At 43.6% G+C, this 15125-nt stretch overlaps 17 non-coding genes across 17 annotated transcripts; all 17 read left to right on the forward strand.

The window, feature by feature from the left end:
• Positions 1-821: 821 nt before the first annotated feature.
• Positions 822-894, forward strand: trnav-aac (transfer RNA valine (anticodon AAC)). The gene has a single exon. It is a non-coding gene; the product is annotated as a tRNA-Val (tRNA).
• Positions 895-1188: 294 nt separating this feature from the next.
• Positions 1189-1260, forward strand: trnaq-uug (transfer RNA glutamine (anticodon UUG)). The gene has a single exon. It is a non-coding gene; the product is annotated as a tRNA-Gln (tRNA).
• A 300-nt stretch (positions 1261-1560) lies between these two features.
• On the forward strand, positions 1561-1633 carry trnav-aac (transfer RNA valine (anticodon AAC)). Its single transcript has one exon. It is a non-coding gene; the product is annotated as a tRNA-Val (tRNA).
• Positions 1634-1927: 294 nt separating this feature from the next.
• Positions 1928-1999, forward strand: trnaq-uug (transfer RNA glutamine (anticodon UUG)). The gene has a single exon. It is a non-coding gene; the product is annotated as a tRNA-Gln (tRNA).
• An 867-nt stretch (positions 2000-2866) lies between these two features.
• On the forward strand, positions 2867-2939 carry trnav-aac (transfer RNA valine (anticodon AAC)). Its single transcript has one exon. It is a non-coding gene; the product is annotated as a tRNA-Val (tRNA).
• A 295-nt stretch (positions 2940-3234) lies between these two features.
• trnaq-uug (transfer RNA glutamine (anticodon UUG)) lies at positions 3235-3306 on the forward strand. The gene has a single exon. It is a non-coding gene; the product is annotated as a tRNA-Gln (tRNA).
• Positions 3307-3973: 667 nt separating this feature from the next.
• On the forward strand, positions 3974-4045 carry trnaq-uug (transfer RNA glutamine (anticodon UUG)). Its single transcript has one exon. It is a non-coding gene; the product is annotated as a tRNA-Gln (tRNA).
• Positions 4046-4912: 867 nt separating this feature from the next.
• Positions 4913-4985, forward strand: trnav-aac (transfer RNA valine (anticodon AAC)). Its single transcript has one exon. It is a non-coding gene; the product is annotated as a tRNA-Val (tRNA).
• Positions 4986-5280: 295 nt separating this feature from the next.
• Positions 5281-5352, forward strand: trnaq-uug (transfer RNA glutamine (anticodon UUG)). The gene has a single exon. It is a non-coding gene; the product is annotated as a tRNA-Gln (tRNA).
• A 3985-nt stretch (positions 5353-9337) lies between these two features.
• Positions 9338-9409, forward strand: trnaq-uug (transfer RNA glutamine (anticodon UUG)). The gene has a single exon. It is a non-coding gene; the product is annotated as a tRNA-Gln (tRNA).
• Positions 9410-10843: 1434 nt separating this feature from the next.
• trnav-aac (transfer RNA valine (anticodon AAC)) lies at positions 10844-10916 on the forward strand. The gene has a single exon. It is a non-coding gene; the product is annotated as a tRNA-Val (tRNA).
• A 1503-nt stretch (positions 10917-12419) lies between these two features.
• On the forward strand, positions 12420-12492 carry trnav-aac (transfer RNA valine (anticodon AAC)). Its single transcript has one exon. It is a non-coding gene; the product is annotated as a tRNA-Val (tRNA).
• Positions 12493-12786: 294 nt separating this feature from the next.
• trnaq-uug (transfer RNA glutamine (anticodon UUG)) lies at positions 12787-12858 on the forward strand. Its single transcript has one exon. It is a non-coding gene; the product is annotated as a tRNA-Gln (tRNA).
• Positions 12859-13158: 300 nt separating this feature from the next.
• Positions 13159-13231, forward strand: trnav-aac (transfer RNA valine (anticodon AAC)). Its single transcript has one exon. It is a non-coding gene; the product is annotated as a tRNA-Val (tRNA).
• A 294-nt stretch (positions 13232-13525) lies between these two features.
• On the forward strand, positions 13526-13597 carry trnaq-uug (transfer RNA glutamine (anticodon UUG)). The gene has a single exon. It is a non-coding gene; the product is annotated as a tRNA-Gln (tRNA).
• Positions 13598-14464: 867 nt separating this feature from the next.
• On the forward strand, positions 14465-14537 carry trnav-aac (transfer RNA valine (anticodon AAC)). Its single transcript has one exon. It is a non-coding gene; the product is annotated as a tRNA-Val (tRNA).
• Positions 14538-14832: 295 nt separating this feature from the next.
• Positions 14833-14904, forward strand: trnaq-uug (transfer RNA glutamine (anticodon UUG)). Its single transcript has one exon. It is a non-coding gene; the product is annotated as a tRNA-Gln (tRNA).
• The last annotated feature ends 221 nt before the right edge of the window (positions 14905-15125 follow it).

Genomic DNA, 15125 nt, shown 5'->3' on the forward strand with positions numbered 1-15125 from the left:
GGTTGGCAAGTCACATTTGAGTGCATGATTGATCAAATCCAGTTGAGAGGATTTGCTGTATTACTAGTTGAACCTTTATGGTGTCTTCTTGAATATTCATTGGCGATGCTTCTATTTTTCCGTGCTCTCCCAGAGTAGTTTGTTAAAATCCCACTTCTGACACAATTTGTTGCCACTCCATAATCTCTTTCCCTCAGCCACAAAATTTGGGAAAACTTTGGACTCCGGAACACTCATCAGCAGCCACAGCGACAGTTTCTGTAGTGTAGCGGTTATCACATTCGCCTAACACGCGAAAGGTCCTCAGTTCGACACTGGGCGGAAACATTACTTTGTCCAGCTTTATTTATTTCATCCTTGTGTGAAGATGTATGACTGCCCGTTACTGATAGCAACATCAACATATTCATCATTTTGGATAGGAGGGTAGACTCATCTGCTATTCTTCTCATTCTGTCAAGACAACAGCAAATGTTCTGGACCATAGAAAGCGCATCCCGACCTGCCTCCTATGAGCTGTCCCTAGGCACCACTCCAGGGCTCTGTGAGAATGCATCTCCAGCAGATAATCTCTGTCGTAAAGCATTTGCATGACTGAGAGCGTACTTTGACTATGGATTTGCTGTATCACTAGTTGAACCTTTATGGTGTCTTCTTGAATATTCATTGGCGATGCTTCTATTTTTCCGTGCTCTCCCAGAGTATTTTGTTAAAATCCCACTTCTGACACAATTTTTTGCTACTCCAGAATCTCTTTCCCTCAGCCACAAAATTTGGGAATACTTTGGAGTCCGGAACACTCATCGGCAGCCACAGAGACAGTTTCCGTAGTGTAGCGGTTATCACATTCGCCTAACACGCGAAAGGTCCTCAGTTCGACACTGGGCGGAAACATTACTTTGTCCAGCTTTATTTATTTCATCCTTGAGTGAAGATGTATGACTGCCCGTTACTGATAGCAACATCAACATATTCATCATTTTGGATATGAGGGGAGACTCATCTGCTATTCTTCTCATTCTGTCAAGACAACAGCAAATGTTCTGGACCATAGAAAGCGCATCCCGACCTGCCTCCTAATAGCTGTCCCTAGGCACCACTCCAGGGCTCTGTGAGAATGCATCTCCAGCAGATAATCTCTGTCGTAAAGCATTTGCATGACTGAGAGCGTACTTTGACTATGGACAGGGTTCCATGGTGTAATGGTTAGCACTCTGGACTTTGAATCCAGTGATCAGAGTTCAAATCTCGGTGGAACCTTCAGGTATGTGAGTTCTGGAAAGAAGATCAGTTGAGTAGGCTAGTCAGTTGGCAAGTCACATTTGAGTGCATGATTGATCAAATCCAGTTGAGAGGATTTGCTGTATCGCTAGTTGAACCTTTATGGTGTCTTCTTGAATATTCATTGGCGATGCTTCTATTTTTCCGTGCTCTCCCAGAGTATTTTGTTAAAATCCCACTTCTGACACAATTTTTTGCTACTCCAGAATCTCTTTCCCTCAGCCACAAAATTTGGGAATACTTTGGAGTCCGGAACACTCATCGGCAGCCACAGAGACAGTTTCCGTAGTGTAGCGGTTATCACATTCGCCTAACACGCGAAAGGTCCTCAGTTCGACACTGGGCGGAAACATTACTTTGTCCAGCTTTATTTATTTCATCCTTGAGTGAAGATGTATGACTGCCCGTTACTGATAGCAACATCAACATATTCATCATTTTGGATATGAGGGGAGACTCATCTGCTATTCTTCTCATTCTGTCAAGACAACAGCAAATGTTCTGGACCATAGAAAGCGCATCCCGACCTGCCTCCTAATAGCTGTCCCTAGGCACCACTCCAGGGCTCTGTGAGAATGCATCTCCAGCAGATAATCTCTGTCGTAAAGCATTTGCATGACTGAGAGCGTACTTTGACTATGGACAGGGTTCCATGGTGTAATGGTTAGCACTCTGGACTTTGAATCCAGTGATCAGAGTTCAAATCTCGGTGGAACCTTCAGGTATGTGAGTTCTGGAAAGAAGATCAGTTGAGTAGGCTAGTCAGTTGGCAAGTCATATTTGAGTGCATGATTGATCAAATCCAGTTGAGAGGATTTGCTGTATCGCTAGTTGAACCTTTATGGTGTCTTCTTGAATATTCATTGGCGATGCTTCTATTTTTCCGTGCTCTCCCAGAATAGTTTGTTAAAATCCCACTTCTGACACAATTTGTTGCCACTCCATAATCTCTTTCCCTCAGCCACAAAATTTGGGAAAACTTTGGACTCCGGAACACTCATCAGCAGCCATAGCGACACTTTCCGTAGTGTAGCGGTTATCACATTCGCCTAACACGCGAAAGGTCCTCAGTTCAACACTGGGCAGAAACATTACTTTGTCCAGCTTTATTTATTTCATCCTTTTGTGAAGATGTATGACTGCCCGTTACTGATAGCAACATCAACATATTCATCATTTTGGATAGGAGGGTAGACTCATCTGCTATTCTTCTCATTCTGTCAAGACAACAGCAAATGTTCTGGACCATAGAAAGCGCATCCCGACCTGCCTCCTATGAGCTGTCCCTAGGCACCACTCCAGGGCTCTGTGAGAATGCATCTCCAGCAGATAATCTCTGTCGTAAAGCATTTGCATGACTGAGAGCGTACTTTGACTATGGATTTGCTGTATCACTAGTTGAACCTTTATGGTGTCTTCTTGAATATTCATTGGCGATGCTTCTATTTTTCCGTGCTCTCCCAGAGTATTTTGTTAAAATCCCACTTCTGACACAATTTTTTGCTACTCCAGAATCTCTTTCCCTCAGCCACAAAATTTGGGAATACTTTGGAGTCCGGAACACTCATCGGCAGCCACAGCGACAGTTTCCGTAGTGTAGCGGTTATCACATTCGCCTAACACGCGAAAGGTCCTCAGTTCGACACTGGGCGGAAACATTACTTTGTCCAGCTTTATTTATTTCATCCTTGAGTGAAGATGTATGACTGCCCGTTACTGATAGCAACATCAACATATTCATCATTTTGGATATGAGGGGAGACTCATCTGCTATTCTTCTCATTCTGTCAAGACAACAGCAAATGTTCTGGACCATAGAAAGCGCATCCCGACCTGCCTCCTAATAGCTGTCCCTAGGCACCACTCCAGGGCTCTGTGAGAATGCATCTCCAGCAGATAATCTCTGTCGTAAAGCATTTTTCATGACTGAGAGCGTACTTTGACTATGGACAGGGTTCCATGGTGTAATGGTTAGCACTCTGGACTTTGAATCCAGTGATCCGAGTTCATATCTCGGTGGAACCTTCAGGTATGTGAGTTCTGGAAAGAAGATCAGTTGAGTAGGCTAGTCGGTTGGCAAGTCACATTTGAGTGCATGATTGATCAAATCCAGTTGAGAGGATTTGCTGTATTACTAGTTGAACCTTTATGGTGTCTTCTTGAATATTCATTGGCGATGCTTCTATTTTTCCGTGCTCTCCCAGAGTAGTTTGTTAAAATCCCACTTCTGACACAATTTTTTGCCACTCCAGAATCTCTTTCCCTCAGCCACAAAATTTGGGAATACTTTGGACTCCGGAACACTCATCGGCAGCCACAGCGACAGTTTCAGTAGTGTAGCGGTTATCACATTTGCCTAACACGCGAAAGGTCCTCAGTTCGACACTGGGCGGAAACATTACTTTCTCCAGCCTTATTTATTTCATCCTTGTGTGAAGATGTATGACTGCCCGTTACTGATAGCAACATCAACATATTCATCATTTTGGATAGGAGGGGAGACTCATCTGCTATTCTTCTCATTCTGTCAAGACAACAGCAAATGTTCTGGACCATAGAAAGCGCATCCCGACCTGCCTCCTAATAGCTGTCCCTAGGCACCACTCCAGGGCTCTGTGAGAATGCATCTCCAGCAGATAATCTCTGTCGTAAAGCATTTGCATGACTGAGAGCGTACTTTGACTATGGACAGGGTTCCATGGTGTAATGGTTAGCACTCTGGACTTTGAATCCAGTGATCAGAGTTCAAATCTCGGTGGAACCTTCAGGTATGTGAGTTCTGGAAAGAAGATCAGTTGAGTAGGCTAGTCAGTTGGCAAGTCATATTTGAGTGCATGATTGATCAAATCCAGTTGAGAGGATTTGCTGTATCGCTAGTTGAACCTTTATGGTGTCTTCTTGAATATTCATTGGCGATGCTTCTATTTTTCCGTGCTCTCCCAGAATAGTTTGTTAAAATCCCACTTCTGACACAATTTGTTGCCACTCCATAATCTCTTTCCCTCAGCCACAAAATTTGGGAAAACTTTGGACTCCGGAACACTCATCAGCAGCCATAGCGACACTTTCCGTAGTGTAGCGGTTATCACATTCGCCTAACACGCGAAAGGTCCTCAGTTCAACACTGGGCAGAAACATTACTTTGTCCAGCTTTATTTATTTCATCCTTTTGTGAAGATGTATGACTGCCCGTTACTGATAGCAACATCAACATATTCATCATTTTGGATAGGAGGGTAGACTCATCTGCTATTCTTCTCATTCTGTCAAGACAACAGCAAATGTTCTGGACCATAGAAAGCGCATCCCGACCTGCCTCCTATGAGCTGTCCCTAGGCACCACTCCAGGGCTCTGTGAGAATGCATCTCCAGCAGATAATCTCTGTCGTAAAGCATTTGCATGACTGAGAGCGTACTTTGACTATGGATTTGCTGTATCACTAGTTGAACCTTTATGGTGTCTTCTTGAATATTCATTGGCGATGCTTCTATTTTTCCGTGCTCTCCCAGAGTATTTTGTTAAAATCCCACTTCTGACACAATTTTTTGCTACTCCAGAATCTCTTTCCCTCAGCCACAAAATTTGGGAATACTTTGGAGTCCGGAACACTCATCGGCAGCCACAGCGACAGTTTCCGTAGTGTAGCGGTTATCACATTCGCCTAACACGCGAAAGGTCCTCAGTTCGACACTGGGCGGAAACATTACTTTGTCCAGCTTTATTTATTTCATCCTTGAGTGAAGATGTATGACTGCCCGTTACTGATAGCAACATCAACATATTCATCATTTTGGATATGAGGGGAGACTCATCTGCTATTCTTCTCATTCTGTCAAGACAACAGCAAATGTTCTGGACCATAGAAAGCGCATCCCGACCTGCCTCCTAATAGCTGTCCCTAGGCACCACTCCAGGGCTCTGTGAGAATGCATCTCCAGCAGATAATCTCTGTCGTAAAGCATTTTTCATGACTGAGAGCGTACTTTGACTATGGACAGGGTTCCATGGTGTAATGGTTAGCACTCTGGACTTTGAATCCAGTGATCCGAGTTCATATCTCGGTGGAACCTTCAGGTATGTGAGTTCTGGAAAGAAGATCAGTTGAGTAGGCTAGTCGGTTGGCAAGTCACATTTGAGTGCATGATTGATCAAATCCAGTTGAGAGGATTTGCTGTATTACTAGTTGAACCTTTATGGTGTCTTCTTGAATATTCATTGGCGATGCTTCTATTTTTCCGTGCTCTCCCAGAGTAGTTTGTTAAAATCCCACTTCTGACACAATTTTTTGCCACTCCAGAATCTCTTTCCCTCAGCCACAAAATTTGGGAATACTTTGGACTCCGGAACACTCATCGGCAGCCACAGCGACAGTTTCAGTAGTGTAGCGGTTATCACATTTGCCTAACACGCGAAAGGTCCTCAGTTCGACACTGGGCGGAAACATTACTTTCTCCAGCCTTATTTATTTCATCCTTGTGTGAAGATGTATGACTGCCCGTTACTGATAGCAACATCAACATATTCATCATTTTGGATAGGAGGGGAGACTCATCTGCTATTCTTCTCATTCTGTCAAGACAACAGCAAATGTTCTGGACCATAGAAAGCGCATCCCGACCTGCCTCCTATGAGCTGTCCCTAGGCACCACTCCAGGGCTCTGTGAGAATGCATCTCCAGCAGATAATCTCTGTCGTAAAGCATTTGCATGGCTGAGAGCGTGCTTTGACTGTGGATGGGGTTCCATGGTGTAATGGTTAGCACTCTGGACTTTAAATCTAGTGATTTGAGTTCAAATCTCAGTGGACCCTTCAGGTATGTGAGTTCTGGTAAGAAGATCAGTTGAGTAGGCTAGTCGGTTGGCAAGTCACATTTGAGTGCATGATTGATCAAATCCAGTTGAGAGGATTTGCTGTATTACTAGTTGAACCTTTATGGTGTCTTCTTGAATATTCATTGGCGATGCTTCTATTTTCCGTGCTCTCCCAGAGTAGTTTTTTAAAATCCCACTTCTGACGCAATTTGTTGCCACTCCATAATCTCTTTCCCTCAGCCACAAAATTTGGGAATACTTTGGACTCCGGAACACTCATCAGCAGCCACAGCAACAGTTTCTGTAGTGTAGCGGTTATCACATTCGCCTAACACGCGAAAGGTCCTCAGTTCGGCACTTGGCGGAAACATTACTTTCTCCAGCTTTATTTATTTCATCCTTGTGTGAAGATGTATGACCGCCCGTTACTGATAGCAACATCAACATATTCATCATTTTGGATAGGAGGGGAGACTCATCTGCTATTCTTCACATTCTATCAAGAAAACAGCAAATGTTCTGCACCATAGAAAGCGCATCCCGCCCTGCCTCCTATGAGCTGTCCCTAGGCACCACTCCGGAGCTCCGTGAGAATGCATCTCCAACAGATAATCTTTGTCGTAAAGTCATTTTTTGCAGCTTTTCAAGAGATTCTCTGATGCTGAGGTGTGAAACGGACTTTGGTGAACCCCCAGCTGCTGAGTGACAATGGCACCCTCCCCGTCAGGGAATCGAACCCTGTTCCTCCGCATGACGGACGGATTCTAACCTTTGACCAGCGAAGATTAAGAATACTTTGCTTGACTGTCGTGCCCATGCTGATGTAGCAGTCACAGTGCCGTGTGGATTAAGAGTTTTTCAAACTTTGACAAAACCAACATTCCTGTGGGGGATGTTTACGTATGTGGATATAAACCAGATCTTCATTTTCTTTCCACATAGGAAAAAGAGACAGAAACTGCCTAATTTACAACACCCTTAAGAGCTTTTGGGGAGTCGAACTCCAACAGACACTTGCCATTAAAATTGGAAAACTCGAATGAACAAAGAACTCACTCTTGGAAAAGTGGGACACTTACTATCTTATCTAGACCATAACTCGAAAGTTGACACTTTAACACCCCTCTTCACCATCAGACCGACCAGATGGCTATACATACGAACTGAGAAGACTCACTTGTAGTCAAATCTTAAACTATATTAAATGTGTTTGATAACCGTGTACAATTTCTTTCAGGTTTCCAGCTTGATCACAAGACGCATATAGAGACAATTTGTACGATTCTGGCTTAAATATTGACAAAGAACTGATTTTGGTGGAAAATGCCCAACCTGCCTGATGGAACCACATTGCCCCCTAGTGGTCTGCAGTGTTGATTAGTTGAACATATAAAGGACTCAGTAAAATGGACAATTATGCAGCTAGTAACTTCTAACGATGTCCCTTCGGTATCTATTTGGTATTCGTTTAGTGTCCCCATTGTTAACACAGAAATTAGCATTGTGTAATTCACAATTCATATGTCACGATTTCATAGATATTCACCTGAATTTTGAAAGTCATAATTGTCTTTATCATGTGTGTTATTTTGATGTCTTTATATTACAAGTCTATGTTATATCTTTAATCTGCATATCTTAACAAGATGTGGTGTTTTCAGAATCACCGAGACAAATGTTCTGAGATGGGAGTAATGGAGAAATAAGAGTTTTCTTTGTCTCATCCAGAAATCCCCCTAGCACAGATCACCTTACAGAGACATGCACACAGTTCAAGCATGTCATTGGCTGAAAAAGTAGTGTAAGCCCCGCCTCCGAGAGTCAAAACCCGGAACAGCGGAAAACACAGGCTCTCTTGCTTCTTCTTGTGCTCGTTTGCTGGCTCGCTTCAGGCGCTCTTGCCCTCTTGCCTTCTTGTGCTCTGGATCTTGTTCCAGAAGGGCTCCAACCCAGAGTTTCAGAAGGAGATTTGAGCAGAAAACAGCTGCTCATAGACTTTTAGAGATGGTTTAAGCAGAAGAGAAGAGCTCGCCGGAGTTTGGGAGTTTTTCCCATAATCTCAGGAGAGAGCGGAAGGACGTGTGGATAACGATGCAGCGGACGACCGGAGGAGACCCTCCAGAACCCAGTGAGACCCCGGAGACGAGAAAGAAAGACCCGAACAAAGAAACAGATTGAAATACTCTGAAGATGCACGTTTTACGTGTTTGTGTTCGTCCCTCGCCATCCACGTCCTAACCAACCTGTTTCACGCCATCATCACCTTTTCCTACCAAGAAAGCCAACTCCAAGCAACCTTTTATTAATCTTCTGTGAACTTAAGTTCACTTCATCAGAGAAAGCAGCAACGGACCAACTCTGACACAACGATGGATTTGATCATCCCACAGTAAAGCCCTCGACATCATCGTCCCCGTTTCCCGGTGAAAGAAGCAACTGAGAAGTCCGCTAAAGTCAGCCACCACAGCCAGGAAGGCCCAGAGAGCGGAAGAGAAATCCCCTCGGACCCGCGTGGCCGCTACCATTGGTCCGAAACGACTGAACAGAACTTCAGCACAGTAAGACCGACCCGTTTTCACCTTAAAGTGGGTTTGATGGATGTCTCGAGGCTTTCACAGAATGATAAATTAATCCGAAATGTCAGTACAGTATTTAGATTCAAATAGTCAGCCAACCCAAACTATTTGAATAAATCCAGTATTTTCCCATTCCCCATATTTTATTTTATATTCACTAAGTGTTTTATATAATCACCCATATTCAATGCATCTCCTGTTTGTTTAAAGGTTCATGTCTAAGATCATATCATTGTAATAAACAGCTCATATATCTATATATATGTTATAATCACAGATTGTGTCGTATGCTTTCTTTACGTAATGTCTGTCCAACCAAACGAGAACTTCACGAAAGTAGCGAGATATGAGACTGAATATTAATTGAATATTAATTTAACACCAGGATCGTAAGATTTCGAACAGTTTTCCGACCTGACTGTGACTTAAAATTAAGTCAAAACCTAGGTTGGTGGTGCCCCCTAAATTCGAGGTAAGGTTTATTTGAGACTGTAAGAACATCTCATAAATCCTTATATTTAATAGGTATATAAATACCCGGTAACGCTACACTGAGAATACAAACTGTAAGAGTATTACTGAAAAATTGACCAAAAAAATCCCTTTGCTATAAAACCTTTCGTTGTAAAGCATTTGCATGACTGAGAGCGTACTTTGACTGTGGACGGGGTTCCATGGTGTAATGGTTAGCACTCTGGACTTTGAATCCAGTGATCCGAGTTCAAATCTCGGTGCAACCTTCAAGTATGTGAGTTCTGGAAAGAAGATCAGTTGAGTAGGCTAGTCGGTGGGCAAGTCACATTTGAGTGCATGATTGATCAAATCCAGTTGAGAGGATTTGCTGTATTACTAGTTGAACCTTTATGGTGTCTTCTTGAATATTCATTGGCGATGCTTCTATTTTTCCGTGCTCTCCCAGAGTAGTTTGTTAAAATCCCACTTCTGACACAATTTGTTGCCACTCCATAATCTCTTTCCCTCAGCCACAAAATTTGGGAATACTTTGGACTCCGGAACACTCATCGGCAGCCACAGCGACAGTTTCCGTAGTGTAGCGGTTATCACATTCGCCTAACACGCGAAAGGTCCTCAGTTGGACACTGGGCGGAAACATTACTTTCTCCAGCTTTTTTTATTTCATCCTTGTGTGAAGATGTATGACTGCCCGTTACTGATAGCAACATCAACATATTCATCATTTTGGATAGGAGGGGAGACTCATCTGCTATTCTTCTCATTCTGTCAAGACAACAGCAAATGTTCTGGACCATAGAAAGCGCATCCCGACCTGCCTCCTATGAGCTGTCCCTAGGCACCACTCCAGGGCTCTGTGAGAATGCATCTCCAGCAGATAATCTCTGTCGTAAAGCATTTGCATGACTGAGAGCGTACTTTGACTATGAATTTGCTGTATCACTAGTTGAACCTTTATGGTGTCTTCTTGAATATTCATTGGCGATGCTTCTATTTTTCCGTGCTCTCCCAGAGTAGTTTGTTAAAATCCCACTTCTGACACAATTTTTTGCCACTCCAGAATCTCTTTCCCTCAGCCACAAAATTTGGGAATACTTTGGAGTCCGGAACACTCATCGGCAGCCACAGCGACAGTTTCCGTAGTGTAGCGGTTATCACATTCGCCTAACACGCTAAAGGTCCTCAGTTCGACACTGGGCGGAAACATTACTTTCTCCAGCTTTATTTATTTCATCCTTGTGTGAAGATGTATGACTGCCCGTTACTGATAGCAACATCAACATATTCATCATTTTGGATAGGAGGGTAGACTCATCTGCTATTCTTCTCATTCTGTCAAGACAACAGCAAATGTTCTGGACCATAGAAAGCGCATCCCGACCTGCCTCCTATGAGCTGTCCCTAGGCACCACTCCAGGGCTCTGTGAGAATGCATCTCCAGCAGATAATCTCTGTCGTAAAGCATTTGCATGACTGAGAGCGTACTTTGACCATGGATTTGCTGTATCACTAGTTGAACCTTTATGGTGTCTTCTTGAATATTCATTCGCGATGCTTCTATTTTTCCGTGCTCTCCCAGAGTAGTTTGTTAAAATCCCACTTCTGACACAATTTGTTGCCACTCCATAATCTCTTTCCCTCAGCCACAAAATTTGGGAAAACTTTGGACTCCGGAACACTCATAAGCAGCCACAGAGACAGTTTCCGTAGTGTAGTGGTTATCACATTCGCCTAACACGCGAAAGGTCCTCAGTTCGACACTGGGCGGAAACATTACTTTCTCCAGCTTTTTTATTTCATCCTTGTGTGAAGATGTATGACTGCCCGTTACTGATAGCAACATCAACATATTCATCATTTTGGATAGGAGGGGAGACTCATCTGCTATTCTTCACATTCTATCAAGAAAACAGCAAATGTTCTGCACCATAGAAAGCGCATCCCGCCCTGCCTCCTATGAGCTGTCCCTAGGCACCACCCCGGAGCTCTGTTAGAATGCATCTCCAACAGATAATCTTTGTCGTAAAGTCATTTTTTGCAGCTTTTCAAGAGATTCTCTGATGCTGAGGTGTGAAACGGACTTTGGTGAACCCCCAGCTGTTGAGTGACAATGGCACCCTCCCCGTCAGGGAATCGAACCCTGTTCCTCCGCATGACAGACGGATTCTAACCTTTGACCAGCGAAGATTAAGAATACTTTGCTTGACTGTCGTGCCCATGCTGAGAATACAAACTGTAAGAGTATTACTGAAAAATTGACCAAAAAAATCCCTTTGCTATAAAACCTTTCATTGTAAACCATTTGCATGACTGAGAGCGTACTTTGACTGTGGACAGGGTTCCATGGTGTAATGGTTAGTACTCTGGACTTTAAATCCAGTGATTCGAGTTCAAATCTCAGTGGAACCTTCAGGTATGTGAGTTCTGGAAAGAAGATCAGTTGAGTAGGCTAGTCGGTTGGCAAGTCACATTTGAGTGCATGATTGATCAAATCCAGTTGAGAGGATTTGCTGTATTACTAGTTGAACCTTTATGGTGTCTTCTTGAATATTCATTGGCGATGCTTCTATTTTTCCGTGCTCTCCCAGAGTAGTTTGTTAAAATCCCACTTCTGACACAATTTGTTGCCACTCCATAATCTCTTTCCCTCAGCCACAAAATTTGGGAAAACTTTGGACTCCGGAACACTCATCAGCAGCCACAGCGACAGTTTCTGTAGTGTAGCGGTTATCACATTCGCCTAACACGCGAAAGGTCCTCAGTTCGACACTGGGCGGAAACATTACTTTGTCCAGCTTTATTTATTTCATCCTTGTGTGAAGATGTATGACTGCCCGTTACTGATAGCAACATCAACATATTCATCATTTTGGATAGGAGGGTAGACTCATCTGCTATTCTTCTCATTCTGTCAAGACAACAGCAAATGTTCTGGACCATAGAAAGCGCATCCCGACCTGCCTCCTATGAGCTGTCCCTAGGCACCACTCCAGGGCTCTGTGAGAATGCATCTCCAGCAGATAATCTCTGTCGTAAAGCATTTGCATGACTGAGAGCGTACTTTGACTATGGATTTGCTGTATCACTAGTTGAACCTTTATGGTGTCTTCTTGAATATTCATTGGCGATGCTTCTATTTTTCCGTGCTCTCCCAGAGTATTTTGTTAAAATCCCACTTCTGACACAATTTTTTGCTACTCCAGAATCTCTTTCCCTCAGCCACAAAATTTGGGAATACTTTGGAGTCCGGAACACTCATCGGCAGCCACAGAGACAGTTTCCGTAGTGTAGCGGTTATCACATTCGCCTAACACGCGAAAGGTCCTCAGTTCGACACTGGGCGGAAACATTACTTTGTCCAGCTTTATTTATTTCATCCTTGAGTGAAGATGTATGACTGCCCGTTACTGATAGCAACATCAACATATTCATCATTTTGGATATGAGGGGAGACTCATCTGCTATTCTTCTCATTCTGTCAAGACAACAGCAAATGTTCTGGACCATAGAAAGCGCATCCCGACCTGCCTCCTAATAGCTGTCCCTAGGCACCACTCCAGGGCTCTGTGAGAATGCATCTCCAGCAGATAATCTCTGTCGTAAAGCATTTGCATGACTGAGAGCGTACTTTGACTATGGACAGGGTTCCATGGTGTAATGGTTAGCACTCTGGACTTTGAATCCAGTGATCAGAGTTCAAATCTCGGTGGAACCTTCAGGTATGTGAGTTCTGGAAAGAAGATCAGTTGAGTAGGCTAGTCAGTTGGCAAGTCACATTTGAGTGCATGATTGATCAAATCCAGTTGAGAGGATTTGCTGTATCGCTAGTTGAACCTTTATGGTGTCTTCTTGAATATTCATTGGCGATGCTTCTATTTTTCCGTGCTCTCCCAGAGTATTTTGTTAAAATCCCACTTCTGACACAATTTTTTGCTACTCCAGAATCTCTTTCCCTCAGCCACAAAATTTGGGAATACTTTGGAGTCCGGAACACTCATCGGCAGCCACAGAGACAGTTTCCGTAGTGTAGCGGTTATCACATTCGCCTAACACGCGAAAGGTCCTCAGTTCGACACTGGGCGGAAACATTACTTTGTCCAGCTTTATTTATTTCATCCTTGAGTGAAGATGTATGACTGCCCGTTACTGATAGCAACATCAACATATTCATCATTTTGGATATGAGGGGAGACTCATCTGCTATTCTTCTCATTCTGTCAAGACAACAGCAAATGTTCTGGACCATAGAAAGCGCATCCCGACCTGCCTCCTAATAGCTGTCCCTAGGCACCACTCCAGGGCTCTGTGAGAATGCATCTCCAGCAGATAATCTCTGTCGTAAAGCATTTGCATGACTGAGAGCGTACTTTGACTATGGACAGGGTTCCATGGTGTAATGGTTAGCACTCTGGACTTTGAATCCAGTGATCAGAGTTCAAATCTCGGTGGAACCTTCAGGTATGTGAGTTCTGGAAAGAAGATCAGTTGAGTAGGCTAGTCAGTTGGCAAGTCATATTTGAGTGCATGATTGATCAAATCCAGTTGAGAGGATTTGCTGTATCGCTAGTTGAACCTTTATGGTGTCTTCTTGAATATTCATTGGCGATGCTTCTATTTTTCCGTGCTCTCCCAGAATAGTTTGTTAAAATCCCACTTCTGACACAATTTGTTGCCACTCCATAATCTCTTTCCCTCAGCCACAAAATTTGGGAAAACTTTGGACTCCGGAACACTCATCAGCAGCCATAGCGACACTTTCCGTAGTGTAGCGGTTATCACATTCGCCTAACACGCGAAAGGTCCTCAGTTCAACACTGGGCAGAAACATTACTTTGTCCAGCTTTATTTATTTCATCCTTTTGTGAAGATGTATGACTGCCCGTTACTGATAGCAACATCAACATATTCATCATTTTGGATAGGAGGGTAGACTCATCTGCTATTCTTCTCATTCTGTCAAGACAACAGCAAATGTTCTGGACCATAGAAAGCGCATCCCGACCTGCCTCCTATGAGCTGTCCCTAGGCACCACTCCAGGGCTCTGTGAGAATGCATCTCCAGCAGATAATCTCTGTCGTAAAGCATTTGCATGACTGAGAGCGTACTTTGACTATGGATTTGCTGTATCACTAGTTGAACCTTTATGGTGTCTTCTTGAATATTCATTGGCGATGCTTCTATTTTTCCGTGCTCTCCCAGAGTATTTTGTTAAAATCCCACTTCTGACACAATTTTTTGCTACTCCAGAATCTCTTTCCCTCAGCCACAAAATTTGGGAATACTTTGGAGTCCGGAACACTCATCGGCAGCCACAGCGACAGTTTCCGTAGTGTAGCGGTTATCACATTCGCCTAACACGCGAAAGGTCCTCAGTTCGACACTGGGCGGAAACATTACTTTGTCCAGCTTTATTTATTTCATCCTTGAGTGAAGATGTATGACTGCCCGTTACTGATAGCAACATCAACATATTCATCATTTTGGATATGAGGGGAGACTCATCTGCTATTCTTCTCATTCTGTCAAGACAACAGCAAATGTTCTGGACCATAGAAAGCGCATCCCGACCTGCCTCCTAATAGCTGTCCCTAGGCACCACTCCAGGGCTCTGTGAGAATGCATCTCCAGCAGATAATCTCTGTCGTAAAGCATTTTTCATGACTGAGAGCGTACTTTGACTATGGACAGGGTTCCATGGTGTAATGGTTAGCACTCTGGACTTTGAATCCAGTGATCCGAGTTCATATCTCGGTGGAACCTTCAGGTATGTGAGTTCTGGAAAGAAGATCAGTTGAGTAGGCTAGTCGGTTGGCAAGTCACATTTGAGTGCATGATTGATCAAATCCAGTTGAGAGGATTTGCTGTATTACTAGTTGAACCTTTATGGTGTCTTCTTGAATATTCATTGGCGATGCTTCTATTTTTCCGTGCTCTCCCAGAGTAGTTTGTTAAAATCCCACTTCTGACACAATTTTTTGCCA

The sequence above is a fragment of the Odontesthes bonariensis genome, chromosome 6, assembly GCF_027942865.1.
Source record: "Odontesthes bonariensis isolate fOdoBon6 chromosome 6, fOdoBon6.hap1, whole genome shotgun sequence".
In the NCBI taxonomy this organism is placed as follows: Eukaryota; Metazoa; Chordata; class Actinopteri; order Atheriniformes; family Atherinopsidae; genus Odontesthes; species Odontesthes bonariensis.